Below are 20,257 nucleotides of genomic sequence, written 5' to 3'. Positions count from 1 at the left end.
CCTCTCAGCCGGTGCCTAGAAGGAAGAGAAGAGCCTCCCAAGGAAAGGCAAAGGGGGGTTCCTGAGCCCTCGGGAGAGACTCTGCCCCGCGCTTGGCACCGCTGCTCTCCCTGAGAGCTCCGTCCGTTTTGGCCCCTGCCGTGCACGCCTCACGCCTCGCAGGCACAGTGCGCGCACCCCGAAACCCAGGTCACGCTGGGCTTCCCAGTGGAACAGCTCAAGCACTCAAACCAGGAAGGAGAACCCAAAACCACCAACCCAGGTGACACGTGGGGCGGAGGCCTGAATCCACGCGGCCCGTATCCGGAGAGCCAGACGGCATCCAGCGCCGGACGAAGCACACCATCCCTGATTCCTAGAGAAGTCCGAGTCCCAACGAGGCCGAGGGTCCTCTTCAGCCCTGTCCCCGTGGCCACGCTTAGGAGGCCTTTGAATGACAGCCCCTGGGCGGAGTGTGGCAAAGAAGGTGCCCTCCCACGGGGTGGGTGTGTCCGGCCCTTTGGTCAACCGCTGCGGACCCCAAGGTCCACGGCATCCCCAAAGAACCCTGGAATGACCATCAGACCCAGCACTACCCCTCACGGCCCTGTCTCCAAAAACACGTCCGCTTCCACAACTTAAACGCCCCCACTAGGTTCAGGCAGCCCTCTGCCCAGGAGCAACGCAAGGAAACACATTCGATGTCCATGGACAGATGATCGGACTAGGAAGCAGACGTCCCCAGACACAACGGAAGTGGATTCAGCCACCCAAGTGCGCAGACACAGGGGCCGGTGGCAACCACACTGTCGGACAGAGAAATGCTCCCACGGAACCAAATAGGTCTGTGAGACAGACACATACCATGTGCACCTCCGTCCCTCTCGAATCGTACCGATGGCACCCAGGAACCTTCCTACAGGAAAGAAACCCTTGGACTGCCATACCGATGGGGGTTGCCACATGGGAGGGGGCGGGCGTGGGAGTGCTGGGATTGGGGAGGTCCTAGATCCAAACCCTTGCCCTTGCAGTGGGTCCCAGGGACATCCTGCTGTGCAACAGAAGGGACGACATCTAGTCACTGTCCTTGGAACCCAAGGGAGGAGCATGGGAGAAAAACAGGAGGGATGGACATGTCCGATGGGATCACTCTGGGGCGAACCTGCAAAGGATGCCCTTCGAGTCGGCGACAGTCCAGAAAGAGCCATGACAACAAAAACCCCAAGAAAGCATCTCAGCCTGCACCGAGGAAGGCGTCCGGGTCGAGACGGCTGCCCCTCGCTCGGCAAAAGAGACAGACCGAAGGACTCCGCGGATTCGGTCAAGCTCTCCAAGCCTAGCCACATCGGACCCGACCTAACGACCGGGCGTGGATGAAGTCACGAGGAGAGAGACGTGATTCCCTTTGAACTGATTCACTCGCCGAGTTATCTTCCTGCACACACGTGCGGCATGCAGATCCACTCTGCTCTGCCAAAGGCTCCACTCCTACGCTGGACATCCCCAGCCTGGCACTTCAAACCCACTCACACCTGAGGCATTGTGTCAGCAGAGATTCGGGATCGATATGTCTATCCATTTCCTTAGCTATTTCTCCTATTGTGTGTGTGTGTGTGTGTGTGTGTGTGTGTGTGTGTGTGTGTACATCCATGAAGAGAGAGAGCGAGAGAGACTGAGAGAGTGTGAGAGAGAAAGAGAGACTGACATGGACGCATGTCTTTATCCATTCAGCTCATTGGTTGCAATCGCTCTTCTTACGTTTCCCATTGATTTGGGGGCCCCCTGACACACGGAGTTGCGGTCTGGCCAGTGCTCTATCACCCAAGGCAGCCCTGGCCCCCGCCACAGCACTGACCGGGAGAGACCCTTCAGCCTGGCAGCCACGTGGGAACTCCCTGAGAGCTTGCTGGAGGAGACCAATCCACCACAGTCCTTAACTCATCAGACCTGGACTCGGCCAGGCCTCCATAGCCTGGTGCCCTCCTGACAAGGGAGGCTCCTCCGGAGAGGCGAGAAGGACATTTCCCTCCGCCTCCCGAGTGCACCCATGCACGGGGCTTAGCCCAGCTGCCCACGCTCTTGCCACCGAAGCCCCGCCCCCCCATGCAGTCCTCGGCACCCCCCTCCTTCTCACTTACCGACGCAACCCCTGATGGGGAGGGGCTTGACCAGGGCCAGCTTCTCACGGTCCAATCCCGAGGCTGTGCGGGTCTGGGCGCCTGCCTCGAGAGGACCCCCGGGCACGCCAACACCCAGGACATGCTTCAAGCCTTCGAAACCCACTGCCACCCCACCAGGCTGCCCATCCACCGCCAAATCCGGAAGGCACACCTCTGCCCTCCGCCTGACAGGAGGTGTCTTGCAGGAGAGAGTCCCTGGGGCCCAGGACACAGCCGCACATCCTCTGGGTGCTTGCCGTGGGTGCGCTCCGCTCAACACTCCATCCGCCCCAAGGCGGGGCCTGCCCATTTGGAGCCTTGCAGCTCTCACCTGTTCCAGCCTCCTCCTCGGAGCCGCACCTGGGGCCAGAAGGGGCTCGGGCGCCCTCGTGTGGACATCTGCTCGAACAGCCCCTCGCAGGCTTTCCTCTCTCTGGCTCAGCAGTCCCTGGGGCTGCATTGTCTGGGGCCCAGAGGATGGTGGGCTCTCCTTCCCCTCCGCTCTCAGGAAAGACCAAGAAGGGCCCTGCCACGTGGCAACTCGCTCTCGCGCTCTCTCGCTCTCGCTCTCGCTCGCTCTCGCTCTCTCTCGCTCTCAAGGCCTTTCGGGGTGCAGAGGCCAACCTCCACCGGGCCTCGCCCTGGAAACCCTTCTCTCCACATCCGCCAGGGCCTGCCAGCCTGCTTCCTTTTGGATAGAGCCTTGCCCACAGGTATGGAGGAAGATGGGTGCGTGTGAGGATGGAACGAGTATGTCTGTCTGCCTTTTTCCCCTTTGATTCCTTCCTTCGTCCCGTTCAGTCTGGCCTGGAGGCTTTCCTTCTTCCTTGTCTGTTCTGGCCGGTTGTCTCTTTCCCTTCTCTCTCCAAATGGATTAACCCCACCTGGAGTGCGCCCGATTGGGATCCCCATCCATGTCGGCCAAGGCGCGGTGCTGACCCAACCCACCCCACCGACCAAGTCAGCCCCTCTCCCAAGGGGGCCAGAAGGGAGCCCAGGGAGCCCTTTCTTGGGATCAGGTCATAGCGCAGCTTGCATAGGCCCGGCCTGCCTCTAGCTCACACCCTCTCAGCCGGTGCCTAGAAGGAAGAGAAGAGCCTCCCAAGGAAAGGCAAAGGGGGGTTCCTGAGCCCTCGGGAGAGACTCTGCCCCGCGCTTGGCACCGCTGCTCTCCCTGAGAGCTCCGTCCGTTTTGGCCCCTGCCGTGCACGCCTCACGCCTCGCAGGCACAGTGCGCGCACCCCGAAACCCAGGTCACGCTGGGCTTCCCAGTGGAACAGCTCAAGCACTCAAACCAGGAAGGAGAACCCAAAACCACCAACCCAGGTGACACGTGGGGCGGAGGCCTGAATCCACGCGGCCCGTATCCGGAGAGCCAGACGGCATCCAGCGCCGGACGAAGCACACCATCCCTGATTCCTAGAGAAGTCCGAGTCCCAACGAGGCCGAGGGTCCTCTTCAGCCCTGTCCCCGTGGCCACGCTTAGGAGGCCTTTGAATGACAGCCCCTGGGCGGAGTGTGGCAAAGAAGGTGCCCTCCCACGGGGTGGGTGTGTCCGGCCCTTTGGTCAACCGCTGCGGACCCCAAGGTCCACGGCATCCCCAAAGAACCCTGGAATGACCATCAGACCCAGCACCACCCCTCACGGCCCTGTCTCCAAAAACACGTCCGCTTCCACAACTTAAACGCCCCCACTAGGTTCAGGCAGCCCTCTGCCCAGGAGCAACGCAAGGAAACACATTCGATGTCCATGGACAGATGATCGGACTAGGAAGCAGACGTCCCCAGACACAACGGAAGTGGATTCAGCCACCCAAGTGCGCAGACACAGGGGCCGGTGGCAACCACACTGTCGGACAGAGAAATGCTCCCACGGAACCAAATAGGTCTGTGAGACAGACACATACCATGTGCACCTCCGTCCCTCTCGAATCGTACCGATGGCACCCAGGAACCTTCCTACAGGAAAGAAACCCTTGGACTGCCATACCGATGGGGGTTGCCACATGGGAGGGGGAGGGCGTGGGAGTGCTGGGATTGGGGAGGTCCTAGATCCAAACCCTTGCCCTTGCAGTGGGTCCCAGGGACATCCTGCTGTGCAACAGAAGGGACGACATCTAGTCACTGTCCTTGGAACCCAAGGGAGGAGCATGGGAGAAAAACAGGAGGGATGGACATGTCCGATGGGATCACTCTGGGGCGAACCTGCAAAGGATGCCCTTCGAGTCGGCGACAGTCCAGAAAGAGCCATGACAACAAAAACCCCAAGAAAGCATCTCAGCCTGCACCGAGGAAGGCGTCCGGGTCGAGACGGCTGCCCCTCGCTCGGCAAAAGAGACAGACCGAAGGACTCCGCGGATTCGGTCAAGCTCTCCAAGCCTAGCCACATCGGACCCGACCTAACGACCGGGCGTGGATGAAGTCACGAGGAGAGAGACGTGATTCCCTTTGAACTGATTCACTCGCCGAGTTATCTTCCTGCACACACGTGCGGCATGCAGATCCACTCTGCTCTGCCAAAGGCTCCACTCCTACGCTGGACATCCCCAGCCTGGCACTTCAAACCCACTCACACCTGAGGCATTGTGTCAGCAGAGATTCGGGATCGATATGTCTATCCATTTCCTTAGCTATTTCTCCTATTGTGTGTGTGTGTGTGTGTGTGTGTGTGTGTGTGTGTGTGTGTGTACATCCATGAAGAGAGAGAGCGAGAGAGACTGAGAGAGTGTGAGAGAGAAAGAGAGACTGACATGGACGCATGTCTTTATCCATTCAGCTCATTGGTTGCAATCGCTCTTCTTACGTTTCCCATTGATTTGGGGGCCCCCTGACACACGGAGTTGCGGTCTGGCCAGTGCTCTATCACCCAAGGCAGCCCTGGCCCCCGCCACAGCACTGACCGGGAGAGACCCTTCAGCCTGGCAGCCACGTGGGAACTCCCTGAGAGCTTGCTGGAGGAGACCAATCCACCACAGTCCTTAACTCATCAGACCTGGACTCGGCCAGGCCTCCATAGCCTGGTGCCCTCCTGACAAGGGAGGCTCCTCCGGAGAGGCGAGAAGGACATTTCCCTCCGCCTCCCGAGTGCACCCATGCACGGGGCTTAGCCCAGCTGCCCACGCTCTTGCCACCGAAGCCCCGCCCCCCCATGCAGTCCTCGGCACCCCCCTCCTTCTCACTTACCGACGCAACCCCTGATGGGGAGGGGCTTGACCAGGGCCAGCTTCTCACGGTCCAATCCCGAGGCTGTGCGGGTCTGGGCGCCTGCCTCGAGAGGACCCCCGGGCACGCCAACACCCAGGACATGCTTCAAGCCTTCGAAACCCACTGCCACCCCACCAGGCTGCCCATCCACCGCCAAATCCGGAAGGCACACCTCTGCCCTCCGCCTGACAGGAGGTGTCTTGCAGGAGAGAGTCCCTGGGGCCCAGGACACAGCCGCACATCCTCTGGGTGCTTGCCGTGGGTGCGCTCCGCTCAACACTCCATCCGCCCCAAGGCGGGGCCTGCCCATTTGGAGCCTTGCAGCTCTCACCTGTTCCAGCCTCCTCCTCGGAGCCGCACCTGGGGCCAGAAGGGGCTCGGGCGCCCTCGTGTGGACATCTGCTCGAACAGCCCCTCGCAGGCTTTCCTCTCTCTGGCTCAGCAGTCCCTGGGGCTGCATTGTCTGGGGCCCAGAGGATGGTGGGCTCTCCTTCCCCTCCGCTCTCAGGAAAGACCAAGAAGGGCCCTGCCACGTGGCAACTCGCTCTCGCGCTCTCTCGCTCTCGCTCTCGCTCGCTCTCGCTCTCTCTCGCTCTCAAGGCCTTTCGGGGTGCAGAGGCCAACCTCCACCGGGCCTCGCCCTGGAAACCCTTCTCTCCACATCCGCCAGGGCCTGCCAGCCTGCTTCCTTTTGGATAGAGCCTTGCCCACAGGTATGGAGGAAGATGGGTGCGTGTGAGGATGGAACGAGTATGTCTGTCTGCCTTTTTCCCCTTTGATTCCTTCCTTCGTCCCGTTCAGTCTGGCCTGGAGGCTTTCCTTCTTCCTTGTCTGTTCTGGCCGGTTGTCTCTTTCCCTTCTCTCTCCAAATGGATTGACCCCACCTGGAGTGCGCCCGATTGGGATCCCCATCCATGTCGGCCAAGGCGCGGTGCTGACCCAACCCACCCCACCGACCAAGTCAGCCCCTCTCCCAAGGGGGCCAGAAGGGAGCCCAGGGAGCCCTTTCTTGGGATCAGGTCATAGCGCAGCTTGCATAGGCCCGGCCTGCCTCTAGCTCACACCCTCTCAGCCGGTGCCTAGAAGGAAGAGAAGAGCCTCCCAAGGAAAGGCAAAGGGGGGTTCCTGAGCCCTCGGGAGAGACTCTGCCCCGCGCTTGGCACCGCTGCTCTCCCTGAGAGCTCCGTCCGTTTTGGCCCCTGCCGTGCACGCCTCACGCCTCGCAGGCACAGTGCGCGCACCCCGAAACCCAGGTCACGCTGGGCTTCCCAGTGGAACAGCTCAAGCACTCAAACCAGGAAGGAGAACCCAAAACCACCAACCCAGGTGACACGTGGGGCGGAGGCCTGAATCCACGCGGCCCGTATCCGGAGAGCCAGACGGCATCCAGCGCCGGACGAAGCACACCATCCCTGATTCCTAGAGAAGTCCGAGTCCCAACGAGGCCGAGGGTCCTCTTCAGCCCTGTCCCCGTGGCCACGCTTAGGAGGCCTTTGAATGACAGCCCCTGGGCGGAGTGTGGCAAAGAAGGTGCCCTCCCACGGGGTGGGTGTGTCCGGCCCTTTGGTCAACCGCTGCGGACCCCAAGGTCCACGGCATCCCCAAAGAACCCTGGAATGACCATCAGACCCAGCACCACCCCTCACGGCCCTGTCTCCAAAAACACGTCCGCTTCCACAACTTAAACGCCCCCACTAGGTTCAGGCAGCCCTCTGCCCAGGAGCAACGCAAGGAAACACATTCGATGTCCATGGACAGATGATCGGACTAGGAAGCAGACGTCCCCAGACACAACGGAAGTGGATTCAGCCACCCAAGTGCGCAGACACAGGGGCCGGTGGCAACCACACTGTCGGACAGAGAAATGCTCCCACGGAACCAAATAGGTCTGTGAGACAGACACATACCATGTGCACCTCCGTCCCTCTCGAATCGTACCGATGGCACCCAGGAACCTTCCTACAGGAAAGAAACCCTTGGACTGCCATACCGATGGGGGTTGCCACATGGGAGGGGGAGGGCGTGGGAGTGCTGGGATTGGGGAGGTCCTAGATCCAAACCCTTGCCCTTGCAGTGGGTCCCAGGGACATCCTGCTGTGCAACAGAAGGGACGACATCTAGTCACTGTCCTTGGAACCCAAGGGAGGAGCATGGGAGAAAAACAGGAGGGATGGACATGTCCGATGGGATCACTCTGGGGCGAACCTGCAAAGGATGCCCTTCGAGTCGGCGACAGTCCAGAAAGAGCCATGACAACAAAAACCCCAAGAAAGCATCTCAGCCTGCACCGAGGAAGGCGTCCGGGTCGAGACGGCTGCCCCTCGCTCGGCAAAAGAGACAGACCGAAGGACTCCGCGGATTCGGTCAAGCTCTCCAAGCCTAGCCACATCGGACCCGACCTAACGACCGGGCGTGGATGAAGTCACGAGGAGAGAGACGTGATTCCCTTTGAACTGATTCACTCGCCGAGTTATCTTCCTGCACACACGTGCGGCATGCAGATCCACTCTGCTCTGCCAAAGGCTCCACTCCTACGCTGGACATCCCCAGCCTGGCACTTCAAACCCACTCACACCTGAGGCATTGTGTCAGCAGAGATTCGGGATCGATATGTCTATCCATTTCCTTAGCTATTTCTCCTATTGTGTGTGTGTGTGTGTGTGTGTGTGTGTGTGTGTGTGTGTACATCCATGAAGAGAGAGAGCGAGAGAGACTGAGAGAGTGTGAGAGAGAAAGAGAGACTGACATGGACGCATGTCTTTATCCATTCAGCTCATTGGTTGCAATCGCTCTTCTTTCGTTTCCCATTGATTTGGGGGCCCCCTGACACACGGAGTTGCGGTCTGGCCAGTGCTCTATCACCCAAGGCAGCCCTGGCCCCCGCCACAGCACTGACCGGGAGAGACCCTTCAGCCTGGCAGCCACGTGGGAACTCCCTGAGAGCTTGCTGGAGGAGACCAATCCACCACAGTCCTTAACTCATCAGACCTGGACTCGGCCAGGCCTCCATAGCCTGGTGCCCTCCTGACAAGGGAGGCTCCTCCGGAGAGGCGAGAAGGACATTTCCCTCAGCCTCCCGAGTGCACCCATGCACGGGGCTTAGCCCAGCTGCCCACGCTCTTGCCACCGAAGCCCCGCCCCCCCATGCAGTCCTCGGCACCCCCCTCCTTCTCACTTACCGACGCAACCCCTGATGGGGAGGGGCTTGACCAGGGCCAGCTTCTCACGGTCCAATCCCGAGGCTGTGCGGGTCTGGGCGCCTGCCTCGAGAGGACCCCCGGGCACGCCAACACCCAGGACATGCTTCAAGCCTTCGAAACCCACTGCCACCCCACCAGGCTGCCCATCCACCGCCAAATCCGGAAGGCACACCTCTGCCCTCCGCCTGACAGGAGGTGTCTTGCAGGAGAGAGTCCCTGGGGCCCAGGACACAGCCGCACATCCTCTGGGTGCTTGCCGTGGGTGCGCTCCGCTCAACACTCCATCCGCCCCAAGGCGGGGCCTGCCCATTTGGAGCCTTGCAGCTCTCACCTGTTCCAGCCTCCTCCTCGGAGCCGCACCTGGGGCCAGAAGGGGCTCGGGCGCCCTCGTGTGGACATCTGCTCGAACAGCCCCTCGCAGGCTTTCCTCTCTCTGGCTCAGCAGTCCCTGGGGCTGCATTGTCTGGGGCCCAGAGGATGGTGGGCTCTCCTTCCCCTCCGCTCTCAGGAAAGACCAAGAAGGGCCCTGCCACGTGGCAACTCGCTCTCGCGCTCTCTCGCTCTCGCTCTCGCTCGCTCTCGCTCTCTCTCGCTCTCAAGGCCTTTCGGGGTGCAGAGGCCAACCTCCACCGGGCCTCGCCCTGGAAACCCTTCTCTCCACATCCGCCAGGGCGTGCCAGCCTGCTTCCTTTTGGATAGAGCCTTGCCCACAGGTATGGAGGAAGATGGGTGCGTGTGAGGATGGAACGAGTATGTCTGTCTGCCTTTTTCCCCTTTGATTCCTTCCTTCGTCCCGTTCAGTCTGGCCTGGAGGCTTTCCTTCTTCCTTGTCTGTTCTGGCCGGTTGTCTCTTTCCCTTCTCTCTCCAAATGGATTGACCCCACCTGGAGTGCGCCCGATTGGGATCCCCATCCATGTCTGCCAAGGCGCGGTGCTGACCCAACCCACCCCACCGACCAAGTCAGCCCCTCTCCCAAGGGGGCCAGAAGGGAGCCCTTTCTTGGGATCAGGTCATAGCGCAGCTTGCATAGGCCCGGCCTGCCTCTAGCTCACACCCTCTCAGCCGGTGCCTAGAAAGAAGAGAAGAGCCTCCCAAGGAAAGGCAAAGGGGGGTTCCTGAGCCCTCGGGAGAGACTCTGCCCCGCGCTTGGCACCGCTGCTCTCCCTGAGAGCTCCGTCCGTTTTGGCCCCTGCCGTGCACGCCTCACGCCTCGCAGGCACAGTGCGCGCACCCCGAAACCCAGGTCACGCTGGGCTTCCCAGTGGAACAGCTCAAGCACTCAAACCAGGAAGGAGAACCCAAAACCACCAACCCAGGTGACACGTGGGGCGGAGGCCTGAATCCACGCGGCCCGTATCCGGAGAGCCAGACGGCATCCAGCGCCGGACGAAGCACACCATCCCTGATTCCTAGAGAAGTCCGAGTCCCAACGAGGCCGAGGGTCCTCTTCAGCCCTGTCCCCGTGGCCACGCTTAGGAGGCCTTTGAATGACAGCCCCTGGGCGGAGTGTGGCAAAGAAGGTGCCCTCCCACGGGGTGGGTGTGTCCGGCCCTTTGGTCAACCGCTGCGGACCCCAAGGTCCACGGCATCCCCAAAGAACCCTGGAATGACCATCAGACCCAGCACTACCCCTCACGGCCCTGTCTCCAAAAACACGTCCGCTTCCACAACTTAAACGCCCCCACTAGGTTCAGGCAGCCCTCTGCCCAGGAGCAACGCAAGGAAACACATTCGATGTCCATGGACAGATGATCGGACTAGGAAGCAGACGTCCCCAGACACAACGGAAGTGGATTCAGCCACCCAAGTGCGCAGACACAGGGGCCGGTGGCAACCACACTGTCGGACAGAGAAATGCTCCCACGGAACCAAATAGGTCTGTGAGACAGACACATACCATGTGCACCTCCGTCCCTCTCGAATCGTACCGATGGCACCCAGGAACCTTCCTACAGGAAAGAAACCCTTGGACTGCCATACCGATGGGGGTTGCCACATGGGAGGGGGAGGGCGTGGGAGTGCTGGGATTGGGGAGGTCCTAGATCCAAACCCTTGCCCTTGCAGTGGGTCCCAGGGACATCCTGCTGTGCAACAGAAGGGACGACATCTAGTCACTGTCCTTGGAACCCAAGGGAGGAGCATGGGAGAAAAACAGGAGGGATGGACATGTCCGATGGGATCACTCTGGGGCGAACCTGCAAAGGATGCCCTTCGAGTCGGCGACAGTCCAGAAAGAGCCATGACAACAAAAACCCCAAGAAAGCATCTCAGCCTGCACCGAGGAAGGCGTCCGGGTCGAGACGGCTGCCCCTCGCTCGGCAAAAGAGACAGACCGAAGGACTCCGCGGATTCGGTCAAGCTCTCCAAGCCTAGCCACATCGGACCCGACCTAACGACCGGGCGTGGATGAAGTCACGAGGAGAGAGACGTGATTCCCTTTGAACTGATTCACTCGCCGAGTTATCTTCCTGCACACACGTGCGGCATGCAGATCCACTCTGCTCTGCCAAAGGCTCCACTCCTACGCTGGACATCCCCAGCCTGGCACTTCAAACCCACTCACACCTGAGGCATTGTGTCAGCAGAGATTCGGGATCGATATGTCTATCCATTTCCTTAGCTATTTCTCCTATTGTGTGTGTGTGTGTGTGTGTGTGTGTGTGTGTGTGTGTGTACATCCATGAAGAGAGAGAGCGAGAGAGACTGAGAGAGTGTGAGAGAGAAAGAGAGACTGACATGGACGCATGTCTTTATCCATTCAGCTCATTGGTTGCAATCGCTCTTCTTACGTTTCCCATTGATTTGGGGGCCCCCTGACACACGGAGTTGCGGTCTGGCCAGTGCTCTATCACCCAAGGCAGCCCTGGCCCCCGCCACAGCACTGACCGGGAGAGACCCTTCAGCCTGGCAGCCACGTGGGAACTCCCTGAGAGCTTGCTGGAGGAGACCAATCCACCACAGTCCTTAACTCATCAGACCTGGACTCGGCCAGGCCTCCATAGCCTGGTGCCCTCCTGACAAGGGAGGCTCCTCCGGAGAGGCGAGAAGGACATTTCCCTCAGCCTCCCGAGTGCACCCATGCACGGGGCTTAGCCCAGCTGCCCACGCTCTTGCCACCGAAGCCCCCCCCCCATGCAGTCCTCGGCACCCCCCTCTTTCTCACTTACCGACGCAACCCCTGATGGGAAGGGCTTGACCAGGGCCAGCTTCTCACGGTCCAATCCCGAGGCTGTGCGGGTCTGGGCGCCTGCCTCGAGAGGACCCCCGGGCACGCCAACACCCAGGACATGCTTCAAGCCTTCGAAACCCACTGCCACCCCACCAGGCTGCCCATCCACCGCCAAATCCGGAAGGCACACCTCTGCCCTCCGCCTGACAGGAGGTGTCTTGCAGGAGAGAGTCCCTGGGGCCCAGGACACAGCCGCACATCCTCTGGGTGCTTGCCGTGGGTGCGCTCCGCTCAACACTCCATCCGCCCCAAGGCGGGGCCTGCCCATTTGGAGCCTTGCAGCTCTCACCTGTTCCAGCCTCCTCCTCGGAGCCGCACCTGGGGCCAGAAGGGGCTCGGGCGCCCTCGTGTGGACATCTGCTCGAACAGCCCCTCGCAGGCTTTCCTCTCTCTGGCTCAGCAGTCCCTGGGGCTGCATTGTCTGGGGCCCAGAGGATGGTGGGCTCTCCTTCCCCTCCGCTCTCAGGAAAGACCAAGAAGGGCCCTGCCACGTGGCAACTCGCTCTCGCGCTCTCTCGCTCTCAAGGCCTTTCGGGGTGCAGAGGCCAACCTCCACCGGGCCTCGCCCTGGAAACCCTTCTCTTCACATCCGCCAGGGCGTGCCAGCCTGCTTCCTTTTGGATAGAGCCTTGCCCACAGGTATGGAGGAAGATGGGTGTGTGTGAGGATGGAACGAGTATGTCTGTCTGCCTTTTTCCCCTTTGATTCCTTCCTTCGTCCCGTTCAGTCTGGCCTGGAGGCTTTCCTTCTTCCTTGTCTGTTCTGGCCGGTTGTCTCTTTCCCTTCTCTCTCCAAATGGATTGACCCCACCTGGAGTGCGCCCGATTGGGATCCCCATCCATGTCTGCCAAGGCACGGTGCTGACCCATCTCACTGAGATCTCCCTGAAAGAGCCAATAACTCTTTACCTCATCCGACTTGCATTCAACCAGGCCTCCATTGCCTGGTGTTCCCTTAACACAGAGGCTCCTCTGGATAGGTGATACATGTCCCGTTTTGTGGGAGCTCTCGTTTTTTTTTTTGTCATTTTTAGCGTATATATATTTTTTGTTTTCTTATATTATGTATCTTACATCCTTTCACTTTTTTTATCTTTCTAATCCAATGAATATTTCCCCTTTATTTTCCATGTCACGGGGCCTTACACAATGTTCCTTTTTCTTGTACTTTCCTCTTGCCTATTTAGAATCAGATGTATTCATGTCTATGACTTAGTTGTCATTGGGCAGAACAGAGCAAGCTTATCAACGATCTTAGTATATAAATCTATTAAGTCTAAAGTATTAAACCTAACTACTTTCCATTAGCAAATTAAGCTATATTTATCAAAGGTTACTTATTTCTCATAGAATCAGAAGCCTTGATATTTTGCTCTTTGGGGTTGGAACTATAGACCTGACGTAACAGCTCACATTGCTTGATCTTCTGCAGCATCCCCATAGTTCCCTAATTTGTTTCCAGTTGCTAGGTACAAACCGGACCAACTTTCCCCTTGTCAATGCCCAGTAACAATTATGTTTACCCATCATTCCCTGGCAAGGAAAATGAGATCCTCGTCATAAATTGAATGGTGTATGCCCTGGCTGATTGTCAAACTTCCACTGAGAGTGAAAGGAATAGCACTCCCGATACGAAAGCATTATATTAGAGAGGGGCAATCCCCAGGGTTAAGGAGGGCTAGAAAAAGGGGGGATTGTAGGGATTTTAGGGGTTTCTGGCAGCTTATGAGTAAGCACTAATTCCCGACCTTTACCCTTTCCTGGGCCTTTTTTGGGGGGAGTTTTGATTTGGCAGCAATTTCCCAGCTCTCGCAGTTTTTATTAACAGCATAAGCAGGCAGAGAAGCAGAAGCAGGACTGTTACTTTCCCAGATGTGCTGTGCAGTCTGGGGTCCTCAGTCTCCCGGACTTTGTCAGCAGGCAGACCTGCACGAACAGCTCCCAGCAAAATATAATCCTTGTGAAGGAATCTTTCAGTCGCTATGGAAGAGATAAATTTTGAGAAAACTCCAGGGTCAGGGTACTAGCCCAGAGGTTGCTGTGAGGTTGAAAGAAGAAAAATGACTGTGAAAACACCAGAACAAAGCCTTATTGCTGGGTCTATAAAACGGAGAAGTTTAACAGAAGTTGATTTGATCTCCATGGTGCAAATAAAATTTTTATTTGAATTTGCACTTCTGTCTTCTATTTTCTGTTCTTTAATATCACTATTAATCGTTTGAACTGCACAGCTTATCTTCCTTTCAGCACTTCAATCTCAATATCATTTTTTTTAAATAGTGAGAGAAATAAATTGCTTGAGCAATGGAAAGAGAACCTCAGGGAGCTTTCATGCTGCTCTCCAGCAATAGCTATGTTACTAAAGTCCCTACAGAAGGAAAATTCAGGTACAGGAAAGGCTTACATTTATTGTAGGGAAGTGCCCCCCTCCACACTCAAAGCAAAATTACTATGGCAATCTTTTTTACTCCTTACATCCCATAATAATAATTAAAAATGGTCAGTGAATTTACATTGCCAATAGCTGTTTGATCCTTGAATTAAATAAATATACTTACCCATTGCTGAAGGATGCTCACAGTGGTATCCAGGTTCTCTTGGAAAAACCTACCTATTTAAAATGCCAGGGCACTTCTAAACTGAAAAAAAATTGATTTCTTACAGTTAAATCTTTGATACATACACACTAAATTTCTCTGTGGCTATGTTAGCATATGTTCTTTTTGTTGTTGCTTGACTCAGGTCTTCAGGGATTATTCTCTGTCTGAGTTAAATTCTCCATTTAAACTATGACTCAAAATATTTTAAGAAAATGTTTGCCCCAAAGGAATTCCATTGGTGGGATATAGATCAGCAGGACGTGCTCCAGGTAACATCAATATTTAGGAAAGATTATTTATTGCTTCTCTTTCTAAATACCTCTGTGATATCTGTTTGGTGATTGCCTGGAGTTCCCAGTTGTCAGAAGTCCTGCTGGATCCCATTTTGGAGCAAGGCGCTCTATGCCTGAGCTCCATGGAAAGTCAGTGCTGGGCTGTCCCTCTCCTCAATGTCCAGGCTTCTTGGATGGAGGACCAGGAAATGTGACTGTAACTCTGAACTTATGTGCAAGTGGACAAAGGTTAGTGAGGATCACCAGGGCATTAACTCTTAACCTGTGGTGTACTTTAGCAGCAGTTCTGTGAGAATATGGCCCTAACTCTGCTGTCTAACCCAAGAGTAACTTGAATGCTAGGAATGTCAAATCTGGACAAGATGTTTTCTTAGTAGCTCACAAATGGGGAAGAGCTAGAAGGCAGAGCAGCTAGGCAGGTGAAAATGCAGACTCTGGGGTCAGACTGAGTGAATTCCAAGGCAGTGTCCACCATTCCTTACTGTGACATTTGGAAAATCTGTGCCTATGGCTGAGAGGGGTGGAATTCCCTAGCACCACTGGGAGTTTCATGTGCTAGAAACCATTTCTCCCTGTATGGCGGATTAGTCTGGACCTTATTGGCAGCCATCACATTAACAAAAATTTCCTTCATTTTAAAAATCTTTTTTTTTTTTTCAGTCTTTTTAGGGTAGCACCTGCAGTATATAGCATTTCCCAGTCCAGGGGTAAAATTGGAGCTGCAGCTGCTGGCCTAAGCCATGCCACAGCAATGCAGGATCTGAGTTGTGTCTGTGACCTAGACTGCAGCTCATGGCAACACCAAATCCTTAACCCACTGAGCAAGGCCAGGGATTGAACCCATGTCCTCATGGTTACTGGTCAGGTTCATAACCCACTGAGCCACAATGGGAACTCCCTCAAAATCATTTAAAAAGTCAGTTTTGTAAAATAAACTCATTTCAAAATGTGCTGATGGGTGCATTTTAGTATTTTGCAATATTTCTACCTTTTAAAAATATTTTTAAAAATTAAAACAAAAAAGTGAATGGATTGGAGTCACTGCTGGAAGAAAAGGCTCTTTACTCTGCCAGCCTATCCTGTGTGATGGATAAAAGGGCCAGTTGACTTTGTATAACTGGAGATGCTTCCTTTCAAACCCAGTTCTGCTTTCTCTGCTGGGGGCAGGTGTGTGCTCTCTCCCGATGCTGCTGGAAGAGGAATACTGCATGCATGGACACTCCATAGAAATAAAGCGTACTGAGACGCTTCTAGGTCAATACTTGTTTAGAAAGTGGTAGAAATACTGTAAATACAAAAACATGTGAGTTTGGGGTGTTTGGGTTTTTTTTTTGTTTTTTTTTTGTTTTTGTTTTTTTTTGCTTTTTAGGGCCACCCCTGTAGCATATGGAAGTTCCGAGGCCAGGGGTCAAATTGGAGCCGAAGCTGCCGGCCCACACCAATGGGCACAGCAATGCCAAATCTGAGCAGTGTTTGCAGCCTACACCACAGCTCATAGCAATGCCGGATCCTTAACCCACTGAGTGAGACCAGGGGTCAAACCCACATCTTGATGGATACTAGTCGGGTTCTTAACCTGCTGAGCCATGACAGAAACGCCCCATGCTGGCGTTTTGCATGTATAACTGAATCACATTGTTACACAGATGAAATTATTACAGCATTGCAAATCAATGATACTTTAATAAAACTTTAAAACTGAAAAAAAGAGAAAAAACATTAGAAAAAAACAAAAACAAAAAACAGCTGAGGGCAAGAGTCCCAGTGAGGGTCCCTTGGTCTGACTCCCTCAAGAACACCTCTAGCACCAATAAAGAGGCATTTCCTTGAAAACAAACAAACAGGAGTTCCCGTCGTGGCGCAGTGGTTGGCGAATCCGACTAGGAACCATGAGGTTGCGGGTTCGGTCCCCGGCCTTGCTCAGTGGGTTAACGAGCCGGCGTTGCCGTGAGCTGTGGTGTAGGTTGCAGACGCGGCTCGGATCCTGTATTGCTGTGGCTCTGGTGTAGACCGGTGGCTACAGCTCCGATTCGACCCCTAGCCTGGGAACCTCCATATGCCGCGGGAGCGGCCCAAAGAAATAGCAAAAAGACAAAAAAAAAAAAAAAAAAAAAAAAAAGAAAACAAACAAACAAAAAACCCCCAAACATGCTGGTTTCTAGAGCATCTTCACTCTGCACAAGAAGTATGTGGCCTGTATGTGTTAGGAACCAGCACTGGCCCAGAGCTCCCTTAAATGACTTCATCAAATGTCTCCCTGTTGATCCACCCAGGTCTTATCTTATCCTGTGTCCCTCTGTCATAGTCTCTATAAATTCCCAAGCCTTTACCTCCTCTAGTATCTGCTCCTTTCAGGCCCATTTCTGGAGACCTACACTTACCATTTTCTAGCAGTTTTCCTGAGGGCCATCTAGATGTGATCCTAACAAACGGGACTGAATGATGCCACCTTATGGGTTCCACTAAATGACTCATTCCTGTGGGTCACATCCTCCCAGCCCAGCTGCCCTAACAAGTACCTGTACAGAGCCCAGTGGTGAACACTGTGAAGAGCCCTTGGTACCCTCAGGGAGTCAGCCCAGGGCAGCCTCTCAGGGTCCCAAGCCCAGGGATCTTCCCAGGAGAGACTCCTGAGGAGGGGAAGGCAAGGCTGTCCCCAAAGGAGGGACAGTTCACCTTTCTGACCTCAGGCTGAAGAAGGACGAAGACTCAGGACCTGGAGAGGCTCTGCAGGGTGCTGCCCTCCTCCTTGAGGGCCTCTATGAGCTGCATTCTTGCAAAGAGGGAGACCCTTCTCACTGTCCTGCCCTCAGGGAACAGTCACTGCTCCTGGGAACTCTACCCCTACCCTGATTTCATTGTAGCTGATGAGAAAGTAGAACAAATGGAAACTAAAACAAATCAGATTGTGCTCTGGGAGATAAAGAAACTTTCAACTGTAGGTAGCATCTTCCAAGGATTGTTCTAATTCCAAATGAAATGATCTCAATTTTAACTATTTTTGATTATAAAGGATCTTCATTTCAGACTAAGTCTGTAAAAACAGATTTCCGTCCTGTGTACAGAAGCATATTTCTTTGCCTTGGCTCCTTGTCTTGTGGGGGGCTCGTCTTCACCACAAGTAGATGGGCATATGTCTTCAGCCCTGCCCCCACCCCAAGCCTCCTTGGACAACTCCTTGCCTGGGGCCTGCGATGTCTCTTACTTTTTTGTTTGTTTGTTTAAGGGCCGCACCTGAGGCACATGGAAGTTCCCAGGCTAGGGGTCAAATCAAGCTACAGCTACCAGCCTACACCACAGCTACAGCAACATGGGATCCAAGCCACACCTTTGACCTACACCACAGCTCATGGCAATGCTGGATCCTTAACTCACTAAACAAGGCCAGAGATCGAACCTGTGTCCTCATGGATACTAGCCAGGTTCATTACCACTGAGCCACAATGAGAACTCTGTGATCTCCCTTACTTTGACTCTCTGGACCTCTCACAGTGTGGCCCTCACCCAACTCCCCAGACTCCTCTTCTTGCCATCAGGTTTCCTAAACTGCAGCTGAGTTCCACCCAGCATCCTGCTTGTCCTGGGAGCCTGCTCCCTCCTCTTCCCTAAGGGGGCCTGGGTATGGAGGTAGGCTTGGCTGGAAATGCTCCTTCTTTCCTGGCAAAACTTTAAACTCCTTATTGTTAAGGTTTCAAAACTATAGCCGTGCCCACTGAGCATAGCATGACTTCTCAGCAAACCTGCAGTCTGCTGCAATTTCCTGCAGAACTGAATCAGGTCCTGGAGTTTCATGATCTTGGTTATATGCTCCTGTGCCAGCCTGAGCACCCGGCAGAGCACAGCTCCTTCCAGTCTGTCTCTGTGCCCAATTCAAGTTGGTCTTCTGTGAAACTGTTGCTTTTGAGAGCCACGCTGTGGCATATGGAAGTTCAGGCTAGGGGTCAAATCAGAGCTACAGCCACCAGTCTACCCCAGAGCCACAGCAATGTGGGATCCGAGCCGATTTGCTGCCTACACCACAGCTCACAGCAATCTTTAACCCACTGAGCAAGGCCAGGGATCAAACCCGCATCCTCATGAATACTAGTAGGATTTGTTTCTGCTGCCCACAATGGGAACTCCTAAAAGGCTCTTTAAAAGAGTACAGAAGAAAAAACATGTATTTTTCTTAAATTTGTTGTTGTTCAGGGTACTCATTCTAATGCATTTTACACAATAGAGTTTTACTAGTAATAAGCCATGGCTGACAGAAAATAACACACTTGTGAACAAAATATCATGTTAGGGTGAATATGGGAGATAAAATTAAGGATGGGTGCTGGAGTCCAGCTCCAGCAGCCAGGGATGTTCCTACGGGGATGGATGGTGTCAGCAGCGAGAACACGGAGACATTCTCTGTGTCAGAGAGCTGGACTGCTCAGATTTTATTGGCACAAATAACAATTTATATAAACACCTGAAGTATGGATTACATAACAATATTTTAATCATATCTTTAAAGGTCAAACTTTAAGAAAACAAATGGGTACAAAAACATCACATAAAAACACCATGTAAAAACAAGGTGATTAACCTTTTGTGATTAACATCAGCAAGCCTTACTTATTATTACCTTTAAGTTAACCTTTAACAGCCAGAAAGGTCACAAGCATAAGAAATCTGACATTTACAAAATTTGATTTTAGATCAAAGCCTAAGGCAATGATTTTACAGTGTTATGGCCAGGGGACAGCATGAGAAAATATTTTTTATATTAAACCAACTTAATCTCCTAAAACTTAGAAGCCCCCTACGACATTTATTAAAAGCAAAATATATATTATTATTATATTTTTCTATTATGAATAATGTATGTCTAACCTATTGTACATTTCATAATTACCTAACTCTGAGATCTATATTTACTTGTAACAAACTAATGAATATAATACTTTATTTTTAACTAAATTAGATTTGAATGGGGGGAGTTCCACCAAGGTGAAACTCCTATTATTTTATTATAGTTCCAATTTTATTGAGTCACAAATCAATATAGAAGAATAACAAAGAATAACAAGCAAATAACAGGAAAGACTGAATTTTCTAAGAAACTATTCTCATTCTTGTGCTGCCATGCAGCCCCCTCATATTGTTGTTGCTGTGCAACACGGTCTTCAGAACTCCCTGGACTGTGTCAGCAGGCAAGCTCCATTGTTGCTGTGCAACATTGTCTTCAGAACTTGCCCTCGGAGCTGTGCCGGCAGGCAAGTCCCTTTTCCATATATCTGAACTTGTCCTCGGAGCTGTGCTGGCAGGCAAGTTTCTTTTCTTGGTCTGGAACTCACCCTTGGATCCGTGCTGTCAGGCAAGTTTCTTTTCTCGGCTCCCTACAGATGGGCACTGAGGGGAACTGCAAGCTATGGTGAGCAAATAACCAGGAAACAGATTCTATAGTGACTTTGGGGGATCAAGAGAAATCTTCTAGAAGGAGACACTAAAGAAACATTGTGGTTTCCTAAATCGGTTGTATTTGGAACTAAAATAAATCAATTTTCTGTCAATATCATCTCATTCTTATCCTTATTGTCCTTCTTCTCAGGGAGAAAAACAAGAT

General features: G+C 54.0%; 1 long non-coding RNA gene across 1 annotated transcript in view; it reads right to left on the bottom strand.

The window, feature by feature from the left end:
- LOC146401594 (uncharacterized) overlaps positions 1-8,793 on the bottom strand; it is a 154,276-nt gene extending 145,483 nt beyond the window's left edge. The window contains exon 1 of the long non-coding RNA XR_014810286.1: positions 8,522-8,793. This is a non-coding gene — a long non-coding RNA (uncharacterized LOC146401594). The remainder of the gene's footprint in view (positions 1-8,521) is intronic.
- Positions 8,794-20,257: the final 11,464 nt, after the last annotated feature.

This window comes from Sus scrofa, chromosome 7, assembly GCF_054392235.1.
Source record: "Sus scrofa isolate SSC_HxYL_T2T_F1_AM1 chromosome 7, Sscrofa_HxYL_maternal_Yorkshire_Landrace_v2.0, whole genome shotgun sequence".
NCBI classification, from domain to species: domain Eukaryota; kingdom Metazoa; phylum Chordata; class Mammalia; order Artiodactyla; family Suidae; genus Sus; species Sus scrofa.
This window is presented reverse-complemented; position numbering and strand designations above follow the sequence as displayed.